We start from the raw sequence: 24,725 nt of genomic DNA, 5'->3' as shown, positions 1-24,725 counted from the left end.
AAGCGATGTATGAACTCCTGCCTATCTCAAATCTTCTACCACTAAAACGGAAATTGTAAAGTCAAATACGTGTTATTTTATTAGAACATGTTCTTCCTTGGATTCTTAGAATGAACGTTCTTTTGTGTTTCAATATCTAGTAAAAATAATAAAATTATATCAAATATTGAAATATGTTTAAAATATTATGAAATATGTTTCAATGTATTTTTAGAATTTTACATATATTGGTAATGTTTAATAAAGGTTTGAAAAATATTGAAAGTAAAATGAAATTTGATTATTTGAAAGGGAAATGACTTATCACCAGATTATAGATGTTTGCGCAAATATTAATTCTCGTGATTCAATTTCGAGACAATTTCTACTGAAATTAAATAGAAATTAGTTTAATTCGTGAAGTATTATGAGTTTAAAATGAAATGAATATTGCAGTAAATTTTGTAGGCTATTAGAGGATGATATAATGTAAAAATCTTGCGCAGTCATTTATCATGAACATTCTCATTAACTTATTTTGTAACGTAAATGCAATGAATATGCGACATATATGAATAATTTTACAAAAGTTTATAGATGCGCCTCCGAATTTTTGTATATAAATATAATTTGACTCCAAATCCGAGCTTGAAAATTTCAAAACTTGCAAAACTTTGTTGTAAACATAAGAAAAGATAAAAATCTCTTTTTTCTAATTGCATTCGAATTTAATGAATTACATATAAAGGAACTTGTACCTGGAATTTATTGACTTATTTCTATTTTTCATAAAAATATGTTAATTTTAGCAAAATCTTCGAACATGTATATTTTCTAAGAATGTCTAAGAATTTTCTTTAAGGTACGCAAAAAATTGTAAGATACTTATTCCAAGTAGAAATTTATTGTAAATTTTATTGTAGAGTAATAAATCGAGGAAAACATAAAATGATAACGCGAATAAAATTCGTATCAATTTTTCACTCCACGTAAAATTCTTTTAAGCAGAAAAATAAGAACGATCTTCATATAACTCTTGAAAGCTAAAAACGTCATGGATAATATTTGAGAGATTCAAGTGAAATTGTTAACATTCCATTGCCAGGATATCTCCACTTTATATCGAAAAATTTAACACTGTAGACTTCGCGCCTCGACTTCAATAGTATTTTTATTACGCGATACACCATAAGCGATAAATTCTTCCGTTTTAATTGAATTTTCATCGGGCACCGCTCTCCCATTGTCAGAATTTCGCTCGAATATTTCTCAAGCAGATAAGTGTAATATTTAATGTAAAGTAATGTAATATTTAACGTGAAACTATTAACGGATTTATATACGTTTACACAAATTAGCTGCGATAATAATTCATATATTCATATATTCATATATTTGATTCATCTCTATTTTGTTTTTATTAATAATTCATGATAATTACATAATCAATTATTATATTATATTCATCATTTCTGGTATTAACTGTTACCAAATTTTACCAACAAAAATGATTACACCAACTTCCTCTCAATCCTACCATCTCCAAAAATTCAATTATCCAAACACTTCTGTATTACAATTAAAGAAAATTACAACAAAATTACAAAATTACTATCAACGTTCAGTTATCATTCACAACAAATTTCAAATAGAATATTCTCCAAAAATCTTCTAATCTCACATCACAGTGAACATTGGACAATTACAACATTTTGGTCTTGATGAGTATTTCAACAATCCAATATTCACCATAAAGGAGAGTAGGACTAAACAGAACAGATAATTGAACATACTTTTCAATTATAGGATAGCGATATCGCTCGCAACAGTTTTAAATTGTTTTTCCTCCCTTCTTCTCCCTTCTAACGGTCTCCTAGAGTTGTCACGGAAACGATTTACCCCACCTTGTAAACTAACTTGAATGCAATCTAACTGTACTAAATAAATAAACATTCAATTGTTTGAATATCAAAAGCTTCTGTTTTTCTATAATACACTCGGTAGATTTTATGCGCGATCTGACTCTGGTAACACCGACTAAAATGTACTTTCATCTTTTAAAATATTATTATTATTATTTTGTTTAGCTACATGAAATAAATAAGCATTTCTAAAACTTATACCAGCTTTTCCCTCCAATAATCTCTTTTCCCTCGTACCAATAGACTCTATTTACGCGTAAATAAGCAATTCATTCGCGTAAAACGAATCCACGTGGAACAGATTTCCACATAAATAAAAAATCAGGTGTACCCAACAAAAAACATTAGTGTTCCATTTCAAAAACTTCGAGTCACACCGTAAAATGCACTAAAAACCGCTCGAGTTAATAAAGAAAGGGAGTTAAAGTTCCAAGCGGTACGTGAAAACCTCGGGACGAGACAGATTTAAGAGGTCGGCCGACGGTTATTACGGTTCGAACATTAAAAATCCGTTACAAGGTAGCCGAGAGCTTGGTCTCATTTCTAATCGTCGCACGTTGCGAGGCACTTCCGCGTGGGAACTTCGCCGAAGCGAAGTCCGCGTGCCCGGGAAACTGCCGCACACGTGCGAACGGCGGAGGAAAAAGGGGTGGCCGGAGTGAATGGCGGCCGGCGAGCAGCTCATTCAGTCCAGAAGCGAAATCCTTCGCGTTTCACCGAGGCCGGCGTTGAAGATGTCGGGCACGTAGCACGGTTCCTGATCATTGCCCGAAGCTTACCGGCGAAGATATATGAGAACGGGGACGCAGGATGTCACGGCGCCTCTCACCGAAAAGTTTCGCGCGAACTCGAATTCCAGACGCCGCGGATTTCCCTCTCCCGCGGTCGTCGTTCATCATGCGCGATACCGCGCTGGAATTCCGCGAACGGCTTCAATTTTTCAACGCGCGCGCGACATTGTGCGCACGGAATGAAAGCATTCCGTTGCGATGCTCGTCGGACGGGCTTGTAACGCGACATTTCGCGGAGGTTTCGATGAAGTTTTTTTAATCGAGATGTATTAGATTTTGCATTCCGCGAGTTTTACACGAGATGGGTTGATGTTGAGGGTGGTTAGAGTGGAATGGAATGTGGATGAGTGATGGGGATGTTTTAGCGAATGTGAAGATTATTGTTGTAATTTTATGAAGGTAGTAAAGTAACTTCTTTGCTTTGTGCATAATATCTGGTAAAAGAATTTCAATTGAATTGTAAATTAACAATAAATGTACCGCGACTGGTCAACTGACCGGTTTTAAGATTTGATTTAAAACTCTGCATTTTTTTTCTTATGTCAACTCTTGCGTTGTGCAATTAATCAGTTTTGCATGAAGCAAGAAATACTAGGAAAATGTTAAAAGAACTTGCATACCAATAAATAGATGAAGGACACGAACTCAGGGTGAAGCTTGTAGGAGCAAGAAAGAGGACCATCAGTCCGGAGACAAGCCTGAGAGACGCTAGGGTGAGTGTTGGAGGGTGTATACACAAATCATGAAGGACTTGGACATAAGTGAGAAGGGCTCTTAGGTCCGCGCAGCCTTCTATTGACGGAGTGCTGGAAACTTCCGTCATATTACATATGTGCACATAATTCTGTACAAAAATCAGGTCTGAAGCGGTTAACCAATGAATGATCGGTACATTTACCTCAACCGCGATCGAGATCCGCAAGTGATACTGCGGAATGGCTGAATCCCATCGATGAACCGGATCGCACGGTGGTCGGAGAGAGAGAGACCAAGCCGGTGGAATCAAGTATTGGGGATGAGGGGGCACGCGTTGGAGAGGAGATGGTTGTCGGGCAGCGTTCCGCTGGGTTCTGGTCGAAAGCCGTGGGCAGGGTGTAGGAAGTCGGAGGCGAGGAGGTGGAGGCCGGCGCGCGGAGGACGCTCGAGGGGGTAACAGGTCGGATGTCCGGCAGTCCGTCACCGGTTATCCCCCAGTATCTCCGGCGTGGTCCACCGCGTCACACCGGGGCGGCCTCTGCAGCCATATCGCCAGCTACATAACAAGTCCTGAATATGCATATATATTCGACCGTGAGAGTATGTCCCCGGCGTGGGCGTGTCTGTGTGTGTGTGCGTGGATGCACGCAGTCGCTCATGCCGCTCGCGAATCTCGAAGTACCGACACGCGGAACAATCCTCCCGCGATCTATTCTCTTCCTCCCACGGTACACGCCAACATATTCGACCCTACTCCCCTCCTACCGTTGTGCATAGCCAATACTATGTACGGGGTGGCACTAAATTAGACGTAACGGAAGGTGATTCTGTAGATTTGATTAGTAAGGATGTTCGGAAGTGACCTCCATTGGGGTTGATAAGGTTCTGAAAGTAACTGTTTCGAACTGTTGCACACCTGACCCTCGATTTACGCGAGAATCTGTTCTACTTGGATTCGTTTCACGCGAATGAATATCGCGTAGAGTCTGTCGGTATAAGAGAGAAGAAAATATTGGATGGAAAAGCCGGTATAAGTTTTAGAAATGCAAATTTATTTCATAGCCAAACAGAAGGTATATTGATGACATTTTAGAAGACACATGTACACTTTATTCGATGTTACTAAATTCAGGTCACGTAAATTAAGATTCTGCATAAAAACTAGTGCGTAAATAGTGTTCTGATTTACCACGTAAAGAAAGTCCGCGTAAATCGAGGGTCATGTGTATGTTGGCTCTGAATGAAGTTGGTGTGGAAAGTCGGAGCGAAGTTATAACTGTTGCAGATATATAATAAAGTTGTTAGGTCGTTGAGCTATATCGATATTATAGTGGTTCTGTGTCAGTTATTTCAGAAATTACATAATTATAATTATAATTCAGAAATTACAGAAATTACATTTCAGAAAAGTAACAATTGTAACATCGTTAGAGAACTGATATAGGTCAGAACCAATATACCAAATAATAGATATAACCCTATTTCAGTACCTTATAACCGTTTCCGGAACCGGGAACGATATCATATCCGGTTTCAGTCCCTGTGACTATTACAGTATGGTATGGACATAAGAGGATATCCTTTACTCCCACATGCGAACTTTACTCAATCATTTCGTTCAAACCCGTGATTCATTCCAGACTATTTATCCCCGTGACGAGCAAAATAGGATACGATAACAAACTTTTCACCCCTTTTCCAAGGTCACAGTGAATTTTTCAATCACTTTCTTACATACTTTTCCATTAAATCACTTAAGATTACAAAATAAAAGTAAACAAATTAAGCGATAAATGTTTTTAGTGGAAACAGAAACAAAAGGAAAGACAAAAATCGAGAAACCGATTAATTGTACAATATAGGAATGAATATAAGAAAGAAACTACAGAATTTTAAATCAAATTTTACAACCGGTCATTTGATCGGTCGCGGCACGTTTAGCGTTAGCCTCTCCAGTGCCGAATTCTTTTTAAGAGCGGACAAAGATGATTTTAGTTTCCGTTTGACCGCAGTTTATTTTATTCAAAGTGATACGAATTCAACAATACGAAGACGGATGGAGGGAGTTATGAAAAACATACGAAAAAAAACAAGTGTCCATCCGACGGACGTTAATGTTAAACTAATATCAAATATACACATATGTGCTAGTATCCTTGAAAAGGTTAATGAATTTTCGAACAGAAAATTCAGCTTTAAAGTGCCTCCTATATATTACAGGCCACCCCGTGTAATATGTAGATCTCGCCGGCTGTATCCGTATTCGTGCTACCATGGTTGAAGCGTGCAAGCCACCCCTTTCCCTTTTCGGTCTGCTTGATCATGGCCGGTGGTCGTCTCTGTCCATCCCTCTAGCTACTTGACTTCCTGCCTCCCTCCGTCGACACCTCGCCGAGTCGTCCCTCCCGTTTCCACTCGGTCATCGGCGAAGCACCATTGACGCCAGTTCACTGCTTGCCAACACAGGGATTTATGACCGTGTACCCGGGTCCTGTGCCGTCGTCTCATATATTTACCACGCAATTTTGACGTATTGGGCTGCATTACGGGGATTCTAATTACTCAATTTCGGCGGACGACATTGTTTGGTGTCTTCGTTCGCTTCATACATTTTTTTTCGACAGAATCGAAAAATTGATTGTTCAAGTTGGCCGAATTGAGAAGTCGATCTTTTTCTGCTGTCAAGATGTTTTTAATCCTTTTCTAGGTTTGTTCGGTTGGCAAAATCAAGGATCGATCTTTTCGGTTGATAGAGGTAAGAAATTTATTTTGTCTGCTGTCAGGATGTTTTCGTTTATTTCAAGATTCTTTTAGTTGGCAAAGTCAAAGATAAATTTTTCGCTCGATAGAGTTGAGAACTTGATTTTTTTACTGTCAAGATGTTCTCGGTCGTTTCAAGATTTTGTTGGTTGACAGAGTTGAAAAATCGATTTTGTCTTGCTACCGAGGTGTCTTCGTTTCAAGATTCTTTTTGTGGACAGAGTCAAGGATCGACTTTTTATGTTGATGGAGTTGAGAAATTGATTTCTTCTGCTGCCAAAACGTTTTCGTTCGTTTTATGATGTTTTTGGTCGATAAAATTGAAAAATTGAATTTTTTTATTATCGATGCGTCTTCATTGGGTTCAAGTCTTTTTTGTGAACGGAGTCGAAAAATCGATTTTTCCTATTATCAAGGCTTCGTTAACTTGGTGGAGATTTTTCAGGCTGGCAAAGTTTGAAATTTCGATTTTCCTGCTACCAAGGTGTCTTTATTCGTTTCAAGATTCTTTTTGGTCGATAAAAACTCATTTCACGTAAACTCATATCACGAATAACAATAGACTCAGGACGTATCGACATATAAACGTATAATTTGCTCAGTACCGAGACTAATTATTGCGATTAATCAGTATCGTGTTACACACGCAACTAATTAATTCACAATTGATGGAAACATACAATCGTCGGACTCGTATCATTAAAAGTAACTGTGTCCTCGTAATCTGTGTTAATTGTTGAAAATGTGATTGAAAGATCCAACCAATTTATCTTGTAAACGCAATTTATAAATTTGTTTCGAGAAAGGTAATATAATTTTCGTCGATCCAAATACTTGTCTACTTGAACAAGTAATACAATTCTATTTTAAAAAACGAAAGTAATCTTAAAATTGTAAATTCTAATTAGAACATCTTCTCAAACAAATGGTTTGAGAAACAATTGCAATATAAAATAAAACACTATTTAACAATTAATTTATAAATAATTATAAATTTCATCCTTTTTTTAATAGTATCTAAGTTAATAATTTCTAGGTTAATAATATCTATGTAAGTAGTTAACTTCAAATATAGGGAAACATAGACGTCAATTCGAATCACATTCACAAAAAGAATCAGGTTAATTGAAGGAATTAAATTACATTTTTGGACGATAATATGTGTCAGGACTTTCCATTCTGCGCATTACGCATTATTGGTTATATCGAACAGGAATTAAGGCAATACCTACATTGACAATTAATTATTTGTACTAGAGAGCTTTGATATGGCACGGATTAACGTCGTCGTTGATTTCCAAATTTGTCAAGGCACTCTTCGCTAATTCGTTCATTAAATAAATGTTCGGAAGGTCTCATTTTTTGACGATATTTCGGTTCAATAATTTCGAGCAATTGTATTTTAACTCGACGTTCTTTCAAAAACATCAACGAAAAATGGTAATATTCATTATGAAACGTGAGCGTACGTTTACTTCATGACACTTCATTTATGATACACAGAACGGTCGGAATAATACGAATTAAGAGATTATAAAATTTAATTTCACCTATAGAAATATCTTTTTTTCATCTCTTCATATTGCATAAAACAGAAGTGTGTTGAATTTGTAATTCCTTTAGGCGATAAAGAAAAATTGGTATAGATAATTCCACTTTTGAAAATAATTGCTTCTGTATGGATTAAGATTATCTCTGATTCTTCCTTTCCGGATAAATATAAAAATATAAAGACATAAATAAACAATTGCAAATGATAATAAGAATGTATGAAGTAATAATAATAATAAGAAAAAATTATAAAATCATAATAATAAGAAGAAATTTTAAAAATTCTACAATACTAACAACAGTAGGACATTGCAAAAATAATTATAAGTGATAATAAAATATTATAAAATAATAATAAGAAGAAATACAATTGAATTATAAAGTAATAATAACAGTAGGAAATTACAAAAAAATGATAAATAAATAATTACAAATCATAATAAACAATTATGAAATAATAATAAGAAGAAAAAATTATAATTAAATCCCAAAGCAACAATAATAATGAGAAATTATAAATGAATAATTCTAATTGCTCGCTAAGAATATTAAAGAGGGCTGGAACTTCTCTTAACTTATCCAAACAATTACTCTTCACCCAAGAACGCAACCATAACCACGTGCACAAAGGCGCCAGGTAAATTTCCGAAAACACGCTGGTGGCTCGCCGAGCAAAGCTGGTTGCGCGTCAAACGGCACGCTGATTTAAAAGTGATTCCCGCGAATGCGCACTAAGAAAAAGGCCGTTAATGCGATCAAAACGCATTTACACAGAAAACGAAGCGCGCTACGAGCATCGGCCGCAAACAAAGCAAAGGTGTACAGGCATTAGGAGCAGTCTGCATTCGTGACGGGTCGACGTCCATTAAACTTCCAGGCCTTTCTTTTTTTATCAAGTCTGACCCCGCTTCGGGCGGGACCAGGAAGGGACTACGTCTGTTTCCTCTGGTAACTTTCAAATGGTCCGCGATCGTCGGTGTCAAACGGCGGGCGCAGTTGAATGAAAAAGGGAAAGACGTGGAACGATGGCCGCGCGGATAGCGAAACAGCGGCGGCGACGGGCTAGACAGGTAGTAAATAGACAACGGGGGGGGGGGGGATGAAAGTAAAGGAGGCGAATGGGCGAAGATGGGGAAAGTAGGGAACTTCACGCTGCCGATCTAACTTTGGGTTAATGAAGTTACGGAGACGTATTAACGCGATGAAAATGTTGTCTCGTTAGAGATAACGTGTGTATGTGGAAGTTTGAAGATTTTCTTTAAATTTTTGAGATAAGAATTTGAAAATTGAGAATTATAAAGGAATGATAATAAGAAGAAGTTACTTGAGTTATAGAGCAATAATAATTGTAAGAAATTACAATGAAATTATGAAATTGTAATAGTAGAAAATTAAAGGAATTCTAAAGTAACAGTAACAATAAGAAATTACAAATGCATTATAAAGTAATAATTCTAATTGTAGATTAACTGTGCCACGAAAAAGGCTCTTCACGCTGCCGATATAATTTTTAGATAATGACGTTACGTAGACGTATCAACGCGACGAAAATGTTGTTTTGCTGGAGATCACGTGTGTATGTGAAGTTTGAAAATGTTTCTTCCATTTTTGAAATAAGAATTTGAAAATTCTGGTTTTGATAAACAATGATTGGAAAATAGAAGATGGAAGTTGGGATAAATATTTTATTGTATAATAATATTATTGGAGGGAGAGTAAAAATAATAGGAAATGATGTGTTAAGTAGTTAATTATTGATTAGCTTAATTTTAATAGCTTATTGGTTGAACCGAAAATAGAAGTAGATATGTTATTCTTGTGAGTTTGATATTTTAGAAAAGTTAATAATAGTATTCAAGTTTACAAAATTCTATGGAATCTATGTCTACGAAGATTTGAAAAATTCTATTTTTTTTTTAGTGTCTAAAAAGAGTATAAACTCCACTGTATAAACTACGCAGTTAAAGTCTTTGAATAACATATATTTACTAGTGCTCTTAAATAATGAAACTTAATTTTTTTGATGAAGCTATATATTTATCACACTTCCCACTTTTTCATTTTACCCTTCAAATGATCGCTCCTAACGCAGTAGGTACGAGCAACTGAAAGTGATGCCGTATTCATGAAATTTAGCCAACTTGCTGATCGATGGCGCCCAGCTGTGAATATTTACGTAAGCTCGCGGGAATGTCATCGGTAAATATTTTTTATGAAGCATATCAACCGCGGACGGGATCGAGTTCAATATGTACTCGCAAATCAGTCAATTTAAATACGAGATAATGTTTCGCTGATTATATTTGCAGTGTTTTCGGTTTGCATAACCTGACTTCCATACCTAGGATGAGTAATTTGTAAGTTACAAGATAAATATTTATAAGTATTGATTAAATATTTTTACACTCATCAGACTTCTCTGCTTTCTAATTTAGCACAATACTTTAGTTAACTTGTGAGCTGTGTTTAATGAGTATGCACGTCACGAAAAAATGACAAGGTTTTGTAATTTTATAGTTATACATTACTTGAATGAAAATGTTTGAAAAAATCATTTGTCGATATGAACACGTGCACATACCAGAATAAGTTATATTTTCAAGGAGATCGCAATAGATAACCGGTTAATAAGAAACATCGTCGTATTAATTAAGATGAAATAACCCCAACATTCTAAACAAACACATATATAACTATATAACAGCCATAATTCTATATTTCACATAGGTAATATTAAGAAGAGTTATTGCATGCCTAAATACATATTTTATAACTTTAAATCACAATGTCAATAACATTAATTTCATACATCTATTCCATTTATCCATTGTTTGAATATTTTATTTAAAAGTTAAACGTACAAACACAGCATCTTTTTAATATCAGATCAATGCATAAGTTCTGCTCCAATTCAATCAACGAAATATTCGCCAAACACTGAGTAATTATGTATCTTAATTGAAATTATAATGACGAGCCACATAGAATCAAGACGAATCCTACGAACGACTCAAACACGAACGAAATTACAATCGAACCTAACGCGTAGTCTTCGTTGATCGTTACCGCGCTATAATTAATACCATCCTCGGCTGGCATTATCGATGAAAATTGCTTAATCGTATTGATTATCTCGCGGAAGCGAGACCGGTTCGAGCCGATATCAACGGACATCTAGTTTCCTGAACGGTGGGGCCGGCAGTCTACGATATATCATAATACGTCAGCTTTGTTCGAGGCATTCGTTAATTCAGTGACCGTCAAAATGGACGTGTGATTGACCCAGGTAATACAGTTAATTCGCATGACGAGCCGAATTGTATGAAAATTCAAGCGAACGAGCTGCCCCCACTCATCAATGGAATTTAATGGCCCGGGACCGGGGAATGGCAATCGGATAGCACACCGAAATCCGCTCGGAAGTGGATGCGCCGATGTTGATATATCCGTGCTCTGTTTACGGAACGATAAAGAATATTAACTCTTCGGCTGTTTTCACACTACAATTCCTGAATCTCGATTCATGTCGCCCCCGTACAGCGAGGGTGCTATCGCTACACACGCTCGAAAACTGTCGACTCTATAAAGAAAGCAGCTATTGACATTTCAATTGACTTAAGATTCAATTTACGTATTAAGAAATCGATTTCTTTAGTAATTTCGCAGAGAAGCATCTGTTATCTTTTTGATAACTGTGGAAGAAGAATTTATGAATGAGTCAATTTGACCCATTTGGTAGTTCTAGTGTTAAAAATTATAGAGGGGTTCCTCAGTGGGCCTCCTCGCGAGCCACAATCTGTGTCGATGTGACCGCGGGCGAATGTGGGGGTAAAGTCAGGGAGAGCTATTTGCGAAATGGAAGAAGTGGATTTGTGTTAGTTGGATTTTCCATGCAATTTTTGATTACTAATCATTATACATTTGAACACTATGAATTACAAAAGTGTAAACTTCATGTCTTAAAATGAGCTATGATTTCTTTTCAGAAAGTTACAACATGTTTGAACATCGGTCATTTATTATTTAAATTTATAGTACGATCTATATTACACTCTTACAACATAGAACACCATGAATACTTTTATGTCCTGTCAATGGCAGAAATTGAACGCACGATTCTTTTGCGTACAGAATGTTGCATGCCGGTGTTACTATATAAAGTGGTATTGTCACAATAATTTCACTATGAACAGCATTTTTAAATTTGTGTTTTCTAAGCAGAACTTTAAAGAAATTGATTATACTTTGCTTAGAATTTTGAAGTTATTATTTTAAACCGAAGTGGATGAAATATAAATTTATTTATTATTATATTGTTCGGAAGTAATTTTAAAACTGAAACTATAAGTTTCTCAAAAAGTTCAATTTTTTTTATCAATATAAAGTAAGAACGAGCCGTATATGATTAATATCTTAGAAGTATCAGCTAAAATGGTTGATTTTGATTTTATTATTTTACATTTATTATTATTAGAAAGCTGTTAATATTGAGTATGTAACATTAGTTATTACAATTGTATAGTTGTGTATTATTGATGAAAAAAATAATTATTTTAAATTATTTTAAAATAATTTTAGATTTTTATCTTGCATATATTTTTATAATTCAGATAGTATTTATAATACTTTAAAGTTTGAACTGTTGAAATGGATTCACCTAACTTGTCAGGTAAACGGTTCATAGACAGAACAAGATGGCTGAATCAAATTGGCTTCCACGACGATTCCGAGGGAAAGTTACGATCGAAGAAGGTGTACGCCTATACTTCGAATGCAATGTACTTAATGGACGAATAGCGAAACACTGTTTCATGGGTTTACCGTAAAAGCATTTTCGAAAGCTCCATTACGAGAACCCCAGCCCGAATTCGCCCAAAAGCGCCATTAACGGACCATAGTATATCTTCGTTTCGTCTAGGGCGAGGTCGCCGGAACTCTATTATTCGCAGTGTGTTTATTTACTTCTTCCTTTTATTTGTTATTCGTTAGTACACTCAAATTGATAAGAAAATGAACAGTTAATTATTTGGCAAACTTCATAATTGATAGACTTCTTCATAAAAACTTTAATGATTTTTGTCACGATAAATATCTCGAAAGTGTGTTCAATGATCGGACCAAACTAGTAATTAGTTTATTATGTTTCTTATATTATAAAACGAATGTGAAAGATATTACGAACGAGTTATGAAAATACAATTAAAAATTTAATATCTGAAGAGAGTTATAACTGAATAGGGCGCTTGATAAAATAAAATAAGAGGAAATGGCGTCGTAATTGCAATGAAAAAGCGTTTTGCTTGATGTAAAATGTTTTCCCAGATGTGCTGTTAACGCATCGCGAAATGTCTCCATTTAAAGCAGAAGCAGTTTGTTTCAATTAGCTTAAAGAGGTGAATTACCAACGGACTGTACAAGGAAAGCATCCATTTTGCGGACATTAATTGTTACTCGACGTTAGATTGTTATACTTTTAGTAGCATTTACACCGACTGCGAAAGATTAAAAATTCTGTTACATCAGTTCCACACTTTATTACTTCTTTTTCTGTCATTGTAATTGAAAAAGATGTTCTGTAATACTAATCGTAAGAAGGCCTTGAAAAATTTGTACCTGAATTTTAAAAATTAATAATATTGTCACGCCACTTATGTAATCGATAAGAAATAAGGAATTAAACAATCCATATTTTTTAAGTTATACAGAATTTGAAGAATTTTTGATGACGTTAGAATTAAAACGGCGCTCGTGTCATCATGGGAAATACTTACACTTTTTAATTCAAAATTTGATTATGAAGTTATTAAGCTATATCAGATGATTAATTCAACGACGCTATCAAAAACTAAATAACTAAGAAGTCAAACACTGAATGATTAAACCCTAGAATAAGCAACTTTATAAAACAGTCTTCACATATACATATATATGAACAACAGTACAAAGCCAGCAAAAAAACGATAAAAAATAAATTACTCTAATTAAAAATCACATCCATGAAACAACTATTTCCTTTTGCAAACCTTTGCATTCAAGAATATTTTTTTCAATGAACATAAATTATTTTCAGATGAAACGTTACCGATATTTTTCACCACAGTTTAAATTTTTCAAAATTCTTTAAATTCGAAAAATTGTTTAAAAATCTTATTTTGCAATTTTATGAGTGTAAGGAACAATGTACCTTTTGTTTACACTTTTTTCGCTATCCCTATGTTCTCAAGATAATCCACAAGAAAGAAAAATTTGCATTTTACAAGGAGTGGTTTCACCCTTTCATAGTGAAATTCGGCGGGAAAAGATTGCAATGCATTGACTTACTCTACTTACACACAAAGTTTCATAATTTTCGTATTTCCGGGTTCGATATCTTGTGAGTTAAACAAAAATAAAGAACTGTTAAAAAATAGAAAGACAAAATAAAATCGAAATGATTAGAAGATTTAAGCCATTCTCGAAGTAAACGGTTCATATATCTGTACCGGATATAGTATCTGTGATAATATACATTAAATTGTAAATATGATGCTTTTAATATTGAATTATTAGTAAAAAGTTTTAAGTATAGGAAAATAGAGATTTAATACAAGTTTCACATATAGCACAGTTATGTGAGTTAAATCTTTATTGTGGGTTAACCCTTTCGGTCATGGCGTCCTCTTATAAGGACATACTAAATAAATGCTTGGTGCGCCTAAATTCGGTAAATTTTATTGTTTGTAAACGTTGTTCTCATATTATCACCACAGATTCTATTTGACAATGGTGTCGACCTCTCTTGTCAAATTGTGTAATCACAAAATATAACTAGAGACGCACATTCAAGTGGACTCTTCCCAGCTGTCTTCGGTTAAATGAAATCTGTGTCTGAAACGCGCCTCTCGAGTGCAAGGAGTTAAACATGCAGATAATACTCTCTTCCCGGAACGCACTGAACAGTTCTCGCGGAAGAACTTTGTCCTAAACGCGAAGAAGTTATCGCGCGAAATCTGTAACGGGACACTTCGAGGGGACTCGCTTGATTCGCGGAGCAACCGGTCGTAAAGTTGACTTTACGGGATCCGGTGGAAGCATCATTTTTGAGGATACTATGGTCCCGGTGGAATTGTTGGCATAATCGTTCCATTGGTTCGCTGTATGACCGTTCTGGCCTTGCAAAAACGCCGACCGCAGTTTCCACCGGAAGTACCGTCACCGATCGGGAGAAGTACCGCAAAGCAGTATGGACGGCGCGCCGGTTGCCCGGGAGCCATTGCGATTCCGAAAACTTGGACGATTGTAATAACAATTCGACGAAGCCGTGGTATTACCGAATGGCCTCCTTCCAGGAGTATTGGCAGTGGTTCAGCGCCACGTGACAAATCCTTGGACGGGATTGACGGAGTAAATCAGAAAGTTTAATTCGATGGGATTAATGGCTAACAACCGGAGTAACTGGGGGCCGGAGTATAAAACAGCGTTCTTTATTGTCGAGTTTGTCTATTTGAAATGTAAGCACTGTGATTTTTACACCCATCGAGGAGATATCCGATTTTTTAGAAGGCAATGGAATAGGATTCGTGGCGGAGGGAATATAATTTTGAAAGGAATGGACTCTAATTTTGAAGAAGTTTGACTTTATTGGTTTTGGATTTAGTTTCGTTCATTGATAGGATATCTTTTTATTTTTTAAATGTGATGGAATCTTTTATAGATGCAACGTTTTATACTGGTTTTATAAATAAGAATCTATTTTTTTCAAGAATATTGTTAATACTCGTGGTTACCGGAATGGTGATCGAGTTTTGTTGAATTTTGCACGTGGGGTGCCGACTAATAAAACTTGTACGGTTCGAAGGACCACCCGATATAATCGGGAACAAAACTTAGAAATGAGTAGGAGGTGAAGTGGACTTTGACTATAATGCTATGTGCTTGATCGAAATTGCTAACTGATGCTTTGTAATCCGTACTTCCTACTCCGTACTCTGTGCTATGTACAATTTGAGCTGATACTTGTCCAAACTTGTTTCTCAACTGACTGGGCCTCCCAGAAACGTCTTCGACGACACCTCCGCAAGTCGTCTTCGCGGGGGTGAAGTCGTTCTGGTTGGCCCTTTAATTCTAGAAGTTTGTGGAAGGGAGAGACAGTCCCCTCCCTTCTTGGGTCTCCAAGTTGCTAATGTTAATAACCAATTCGTCCCGTTCGCAGTCGTCAACCGTGGCAGGTAAAAAAGCGAGAAACGCTTAGGCCCTTAAAAACACATGCTAAACGGGCTAGAGAGTTAAAAATGCTGGTAACTGGACGCCAGATGTGAACAATAGACAGCGAAAATGTACAGTAAGAATAGCGGGCCTTATGGGTCCAGGGATTTATGGCTGCCACGGTCCCTTCTCGTAATACCGTAAGAACGACTGCAACTTGCGACGAGACGAAGGCTCTTATTGCTACGAAAAAACTAACAAATGTACAGCTAAGTCTTAGAAAGATAAAAGTGTACACAAAACTAAAACTACGGTCGTTCGAGGGCCCGGACGAAACGGTAAGGCTATAAGTGGCCTTAACAAATATATTTCATGAAAAATAGTCTAATGTATTCATGTATAAAGTGATTCAATATTTTTGAACACATTCCAGACGAGTGCTTTTTTTAAAGGCGATTCCCAGATGTCGACTCGAAATAATCACTTCTACCATTACTGTTGCCATTCAATAGGAAAGGCATCACCGTGATATATCTCCTGGCCGTGTTAATCCAATTTACTGAATGTCTTTCTGGACAAATTGTAAAGGTTCTTAGAACTAAAAAGGAACCATTACTGTTCACTTCTTGTAATTCCAACGATCTTGATTGTAGGTTACCCCTTTTGAAGTTTTAGCTTGAAACGTTTTAATTTGTACACCTTTAACCTTTAACTTTTACCAGCAACTAGTAAAGTAAGTTAGTTTTTCGCTACTAACTGATAACTGCAGTTTAAAATCATTACACATATAGTGAGTAACTTGTCTAATTCGATAAGAACTACATTACACACACGATGTGTAATTCGCCTCGAATGGGTCAAATAATTTGTTAACAAAACCATAAATATTTAAGAAAGTTATTTACCAATTTTCTACCATTCAGATTATCAGTTAAATTTCACCATAAAAATCATCCATCTTGCTAACAACGTATACTCTGTAATTCGTACTATTCATCTCCGAATACTCATCTTTCTAAACACTCCAAATGTCAATTTCCCCCATGAAAAATAATCCAAAAGCACCCGATCTAAGCCTGCAAATCACATTTCTCTACTTCCAAGATCCGTCTCAACTATCAAAATCAGCCTTCACCGTGGAAAAACCGGAAAGCAGCGACCGCGATCGTGTCGAGCGAGCACTGATTCGGTTGTAATGAAAAACGCAGCGCAGTGTTACAGGGAAATAGGTATTCACGTGAAGAGAGCGTGTTGGGCGTGAAATGGAAATGTAAACGTTAAAACGCGTTAAACGACGGGGGAGGAAGGGAAAGGAAGGAGTGGCGAGAAAGGTAAAGAGAGAACCGGGTTCTTTTGCCTGCGTAGTCCGCGACAACCCACCCTCGGACCGAAAGCACTTTCATCGGCACAGATGTATGGGCATTGTGCATCATTACAAAACATTCGGCAATCCATTCATGGCCAGCGGTCTCGCTCTCGCGCGTAAATGCATGGGGCGTGAAAGGGTACGCGCCCGCTGGCTGCATGGCGAAAAATGTACCGCGGGGATATATATAGATATATATATTTATATACAGGCACGTAACCTCTCGAGAGAAAGAGCTCTTTACTTTCACCCTTCCTGCCGCGTTTCTTTCATCTCGGTTCTCCTCGAATCTCGTTTGATTCGTTACTTCGAACGGCAGAATTCATTTGTTTCAATGAAAGGAGTTGCTTTCTACGGTATTCTCGCTTCGATGGTTTCATCATTTGACTTTTACAAGTTTTTCGGTAGGATTGTTTTGTTGTTTATAAGTCGTTAGGAGAATGGAATTTCGTGTTTGTCGTATTTCTGCGTTAGTTCTAATGCATCGCGATTAACTCTTTGCCCTATGATTTATTTCGTAACTATAATCGATACAACTACTTCATTGTTAATAATTTATTAGGGAAAGGAAACATTTTTATCCTTATCCTGCGTCTACGTTTACTCCAAAGATTAACGATTGATAATAGAAAACTAATATTTAAGTTATATTTAAAAACAATAAATAACATTTAGATTTCTCAAATTGAGTTTAAAATCTTCCTCACGAATTTGACACGATATTGTAGGTCAAGGGGTTAACCCTTTGCTAGGCGACTCTCAGTCATCGCTTGATTTGATGCTGCGAAACTGTAAAATTTAATATTTAATATTGAACTTTACGTAATGCGGAATAATGATTTCTCTTCGAGTTAGTTTAAGAAAATATCGTATTTGTCCCATTAACATGGGAAATGTTAAATGTTTCTGACAAAATACTTCCGGGTACGAAGGGTTAATAATGGAAGATAAAGTTTAGTTTGGATTTGTGTGTATTAAATGATATTTGTTGTTGTTTGATTTTGCTTAGAATCTTTGCTACGAGATTGACAGAATGTTGTAAGGCAAGGGGTTGATTTTCTTTATATCTTGTTTGATGTTTCTCGTTTATTTTGAAAGCGACGTAAGTCCATTCACAGGCTGACTGCCACGGTAGTCACCGATGACAATTATAAGAAGAAAAGTGATGTCGAATCAAAATATTTAGCAACGTAAATGACGAAATAATCGTGTACCTTAAGAACTATGATGTTAAACCGTTAATAACTAATTCTAACACCACTTTCCTTTGTCATAAAAGAATAAGTGATGTACAAAATGCTAAAAATTCTCGTGGCAATAAACGCGTTAAAAAAACTAAGAACTGTTAAAAAATAGAAAGATAATATAGAATTGGAATTGTTATAAGCATTAACTTGGTTTTTTAAAATTATATTACATATATACTATCTATGATATGATACATTAAATCTAAAATATGGTGCTTTTAACGTTGAATTATTAGTAAAACGTTTTAAGTATAGAAAAATATAGAATTAATACAGGTTTTACATCCAGGAGAATTATGTCTTTTAATTTCTTTTAAACGTGACGTTCGCCCACGTGAAGTACCTTGGACAAGCGTTTTCTATAATCGGGTGGCATAAAAATTCCATTCAATGATGAACTCACGTAAATCCGTTACTTTCTGGTACGTGTAGTCGCATATGCATTCACGTAATGAAGTTTTCATGACGGTTAAGCATAGATTATGCTACAAATTCAAATTACGTATGTCGTGATACGTAAAATGATCAACGTATAAAATACAGTTTAATAAGTAAAACTATTATAGCTCAAATATTTTAGTATTGTGTTCGTTCATTTTGCAAGGAGAAAGTTGTCAGGTAGAAAATTAAGAAACCAATATTCTCATTACTACCATTCAATTATTAGGTTAACTGATATTCGTTATTGCTCGTAGAAAAGAACATTTACTCAAAGTTGCGTTCACAACGCCATATTAATTACAACAATTCTCCTTGTTTATAGAAAATAATACATTCTAAACATTGCGTTAGAAATTGCACTAGAAAAAAAAATACACCAAAAAATCCTATAGACATAAATATTTCCCTAAAATTGTGTTCACGACGCAATGTTTAGCAAACACAGCACCATAGAAAAGATACATATTAAATGTACAGCTGAATGCGAATGTTCGCCGCACAAGATTTTTAAAATGGCTGCTCCGTATTTTTCGTATAACTTTTTAATAAATCTCTATGTGGCCTATGTTTACATAACATTCTCTTCTTATTTACTGCCATAGAATATACGAACAAAGTTTCAGCATTAAAACCTGAAACACCCTGTATACTGCTCGTCGCGAATATTCGCCGCGTGAGATTTTCAAAATGGGCGGCTATACCTTCGCAAAGTTTATTCCCGGGGGTGGTTTGGCATGATCGCAGGCGCGCGCCGCGCTGCGACGCGCGTTTTGCTTTTCAGTCGTCATTTTCGTGGCGCCGGTGCTGTGACAATGGCTCTGCGATGATTTCAAACACGAGAAGCGCAGTTACCGCGCTTGAGAGTGTAATTATGGATGCCAGCCGAGGAAACCTGGAGTGCTGGCTGCATCTCGCCGTTAACTTACACGCGCGCCAGTTTGCGTTTCGTCTGCGCGTCGCGGCAACTCGCGAACTATGCCGCGTCAGTTCCCGGTTGACTTTCCGCGGGAGCCGTGTTCTTGAAACGGAACCGTCCCTGATAAATATATACACCGACTTCCCTAAAATTCTATGCGCCAACTTATATCGTAAAAGATAACATTTCAGCGGCCACTGATTATCAGCTAGTTGCAGAACAATGTTTGGACTAATGGACTAATTATTTTAGTTTGTTTTGTTATGTTGTTTGTTACGTTTGGGAAAGATATTAGAGGAAATGTTTAGTTTATCCGAGGGAAATTTGATTTAGAGATTGAGGAATATGAAAGCACAAGGATTTGGGATTCTTGATGTTTAGAGTTAGATTATGTTATTGACGTTATAATGATTTGTGAATTGTTGAATAGTATTTTTTTAGTAATATGTGCTGGAGTATTTTATAGTTTATTGTATTGTGAGGGTCATGATATTTGATCAGGCAAATTTCTATAAGATCAATCCAGTAAAGTAGTTTGAATAAAGTTCGAAATGTTAATGATTGTAACTGTAGTTAGAATTCTAATTTTATAATTTTCCTCTATTTGTACATTATTAAATGTAATTATAACACAATTCTTCTCTAACTCTTAGAATGTCAAAACAAATTATAGGTACTTAAATATACTGAAATGAACAAAGAGCTCAAAGTAATATATATCTTCATATGGAATTTCTAAGTATACTTCACAAATACAAGTTGTAACGAGCTTCGTATAATACCTCTGCTATTAAAAGGAGACATTTACTTCTGCAAATATTTAGCATGAGAAGCATGCTTGAGAAACATGCGTAATTTAGATAATGTATAAAAACGTATTTCATTGTAATGCGTGCGCAATCTTCGGACGTATGCAACGCGAGATGCATTCCGTACAGTTATTCCGGTTCAACTCAAGATGTCAGAAATTCCATTTCATTTTTCCCCTTCATACCTCCTCTATCGCCAAAAATAAGGTAAAAAGATCGAGATAAAGTCGTGCACTCGTGTTTGATATGAAAATTTCTCTCTCTCTCTCTCTCTTCCCCACGGAAATTTAACAGGATTAGAAGAATAACAGATATCATGAGCGGATGTGTTTAATCCATGTAAAATGCGATACCAAACTGGGATTTAGCGTTTCAAGAACTCTTTGTTACATTCGCGCATGCTGCAACAAAAATTATAATTTATTCCTGCGTTGGTTCTTTAATCTTCTTTCTAAAAAAATGGGCACTCCATTAATCCATTGGAACATGCATGTTACATAGCAGAATGTTTGTTTCATATTGAATTAATTTAATGTGGAAGTAGAGTTTTAAGAATTTCGTTATTTATATACATTCGTTAGTTATATCATTGAATAGTCTCGAGGGCGAAGTAAAATGCAGATGTATTTATTACATAAATTTTCATTTATTAATACATGTGAATTGTATGACAGAAACGAAGCTACGAGCAATTAAAATCCATTTAGATCTACCATCTCGGTGGAATATTGGAGGATTTTATGACAAACTTTTAAATTAACCGGATTGTGAACTTCGTATTTTATCATCCTACTTGTGCAGTACCTTTTATTAAAAATCTTCCTGTACAGCAAGCAGAAAATATTATTGCCTTCCCTCGCAAGTTACGTCTACGAGTGGAATTTATGAATTACTTTTATGAATAAAAATTGTAATTTTATTTAAAAAATAAGTAAGGACATTTGAGCGTCTTTTCGCGAAAAAAATTTCAACGGGTAGGTAAAATTATCCTGTGAAAGAGATTAAATGGATATATACACCTGTTTTAACGATGGGATTTGCAGTGGAATCTAACCTTCCACTTATGATGTATTAAGCAGCGACGATTTACTGGAAAATTGAACAGCTTTACTCGAAACAGCGACGAAAGTTTAAATTCGCACCTGAGACCGACTATGCTGTCACAAAAGTAGCCGAGAAAACTATTTTTGAATAAAAGCGAATAAAAGCCCAGAAAATATGTGAATGTAAGCATTCATTAGATAGATTAAAAAATGCGTGAATGGGAATGCTTGTTTTCATTCTATAGTCTAAATATAATTAAGGATTAAAATGATTGTGGCATATATTTTGTATTTATTTCTTCTTTCAGAGCTTAAGTAGATTCGCACTGTTAATCTAAAGCTATAAAATAGAACAAGTTTCGTCAATACACTATAATTTTTTACTCCAGATCTAATTATGTTAACATTTTTTTAAAAAAGAAAATTTAAAAATTTCAAAGATTTCAAAGTTTTAAAATTCTCAAGTTTTCATTTTTTCAAATTTTCAGAATTTCAAATGTTTAAACTTTCAAACTTGCAAGTTTTCATATTTTAAAATTGTTAAATTCGAAAGCTTTTATATTTCCGAATTCTAAAATTGAATTCAAAATTTAGAGAAGAACATTTTTATCGAGCTGACACTCTATTACAAAATCCAAAACGTCTTCACAGTTTCGTCGATTTCAAACAATTGTGCACCGTTAAAACTTCCACGAACTTCGAGAGGATTTATCTTCCCATTCTGGTCCATCGTTCCGCGTAATGGTAGTTTTGAATCAGACTATTCATTATTATGTTCTCTCAATAGTATCTTGTCAGGGGAAGATTTAAACCGAACAATATCGCAAGGACAATACCGTAATACTGCCGCAATGCAAAATGACTCTCTGTAGTGGTAATGTTATCTTATTAGTGAACATCTTGCAGAATCAAGATGGGGTTTTGTTATTTAGACGTAACTTAAACTAAAACTATTTTCAATGAAAAATACGTCTGTAGTGTTATTCGTTACTCAATAACAAATCACAATGAAGTATATCAGTCTATACTAAAATTTCAAGTTTCACACATAACAAAAAAGTAAATAAACACATCCTTTTAAAAACAAATTGTCCTCAATAATCAAAATTATAGTTTTTTAATAGTAACATTAGTAACATTAGTAAAAGTTGACCCCAAGCCGCATAATTAAAACACATATGCTGTAAACAGTTCAGAATGATTCCTCCGAGATTTCTGACAGCCAGTGGCCAGACCCCGCGGTGTATAAAATTAATGGGAACGCCGACAACAGCGAAAGGATTGATTGCTCGACTGAATAGAGGAAACGCGCGCCTAAGCTCGGTTATAGTACGGTTAGCTCCTCTAGGAACCCTGGTGGATGGCTGGTGTAGGGGGCCAGTCATTCGTTAGATTGGCCTCCCGTGTTAAGTAAGTAAGTGGACCATGAGGATGGGAGGGTAGGAAAGAGAAAAGACGGGAAACAGGGGGAGAGATAATACGTTTCCACCAGGAAAAGGGGACGTTCGACGAGTTCTTTTAGAAATGTCACTTTATCGATTCGTATTAAAAGTCTCTTCGGGGCAAATCGTCTTTCAATTGGTTTGCCGAAGTTGTCCTAAACTTCACATTAACAGGCCGATGCGGTTTGAATGCTGTGCGTGGTCATTTTTAATAGGGGGACCATGCGAGTGGGTGTTTTTGTGAGGGAGAAACATGGAAATTGATTGAGAACTTTCTTCTTATGGTATTGAATGTGAATTACTTTAATAATTATTTAGTTTATTTAATAACAATTTAGTTTATCTAATAATAATTTAATTTACTTAATAATAAGTTAGTTTAGTTAATAATTAGTTTATTTAATAATCATTTAATTATTACTCAATTAAATTATCTTTAGACCATTTTGGATGGCAAAGCTGAGATAATTCTGCATTTTCATAAATGAGAAGAGAATAATATGGGAGATTTGATTCAGAATTCTTTTTATATTAGGAACTGATGTGAATTACTTTACATCTGCTATTCATTTGTTTATTGATAATTCAGTTGTTGATTGATTAATTAAGTTTCTTAGGATTAGCGTTTTTTTTAAAGGCAGTTGTTAAAGTAAATCATTCCGTAAAGATATATCCTTAAATAGAGGTTATAAGAATTTAATAATTATGTATAGTATGCAGTATCTAATAATATTATTTATTACAGGACTACGATGCGACTGTCAACTTGAATCCATTCGAGGAATTTCTATCTTCTGTGGTCGCTGAGTAAGTGTACTAATTATTTGATATTCTTTCAATAAATTATTTTAACGATTTTGAACTATTCTCATTATATTCTTACAAAATAACAACAAATAAATTTTACCAATTAATTTTAACACTTAAATTTGTTGACGTATCCAATGTATTTCCATTTCAATCGTTTCAAAGAACGATTCCAAACTTTTGGTCAGTAGTTATCGTTCCAAATTGAATGATGGCGTCGTTACGTGTGTTGACGCTATTAAGCGCTTCAATTCACCATACTTTCTCGATAATACAAATCAAGTTACATATTCAAGCTTTACAAATTACTAAATTTCTTTCAACATTTAATGAACAGAAGAATATAATAATTTTTTTATTTATTTTATCAATTTTCTATTGTACTAACATTTATTAATCCGAGTTAACTCAGGATAATTTCAGTATTTTTGATGGCTTCATTGTTTCCCTAGTATAATTGATTTAACCTTTGGTTGTGAATATATTTTTCATAATACAGTCGAATGCTAAAAGACACGAATAAGAGATAAATCGCATTTTTAGTGAAATCATCAAAATATCTGTGCACGAAATATTCTGCTATTAGATTACCCGGAATTTTTATTCCATCAACGGAATCCGCGTCAATTTATTCTTTCCCTGTGACAACTTGATGTTAATCCGGCTCATTTAAATCACTTAGCGATGGAATTCTTAACGTAGTTGGTCACTTTTCGACCCAAAAAGTTCGCGCAACAGTGGGGAGATGTATTCAGCAACGCTCCACGGAGA

At 35.3% G+C, this 24,725-nt stretch overlaps 1 protein-coding gene across 2 annotated transcripts in view; it reads left to right on the top strand.

Moving 5' to 3' along the window:
• DIP-lambda (Dpr-interacting protein lambda) overlaps positions 1-24,725 on the top strand; it is a 201,450-nt gene that overhangs the window by 39,071 nt on the left and 137,654 nt on the right. For both annotated transcript variants that reach the window (XR_012998994.1, XM_031970408.2), the window contains exon 2: positions 23,893-23,954. The gene's annotated coding sequence lies outside the window, so the exon portion shown is untranslated. The remainder of the gene's footprint in view (positions 1-23,892; positions 23,955-24,725) is intronic.

Source organism: Nomia melanderi, chromosome 7 (assembly GCF_051020985.1).
Source record: "Nomia melanderi isolate GNS246 chromosome 7, iyNomMela1, whole genome shotgun sequence".
Classification (NCBI taxonomy): domain Eukaryota; kingdom Metazoa; phylum Arthropoda; class Insecta; order Hymenoptera; family Halictidae; genus Nomia; species Nomia melanderi.
The sequence above is the reverse complement of the archived record's forward strand: the minus strand, read 5'-3'. Positions and strand labels throughout refer to the sequence as shown.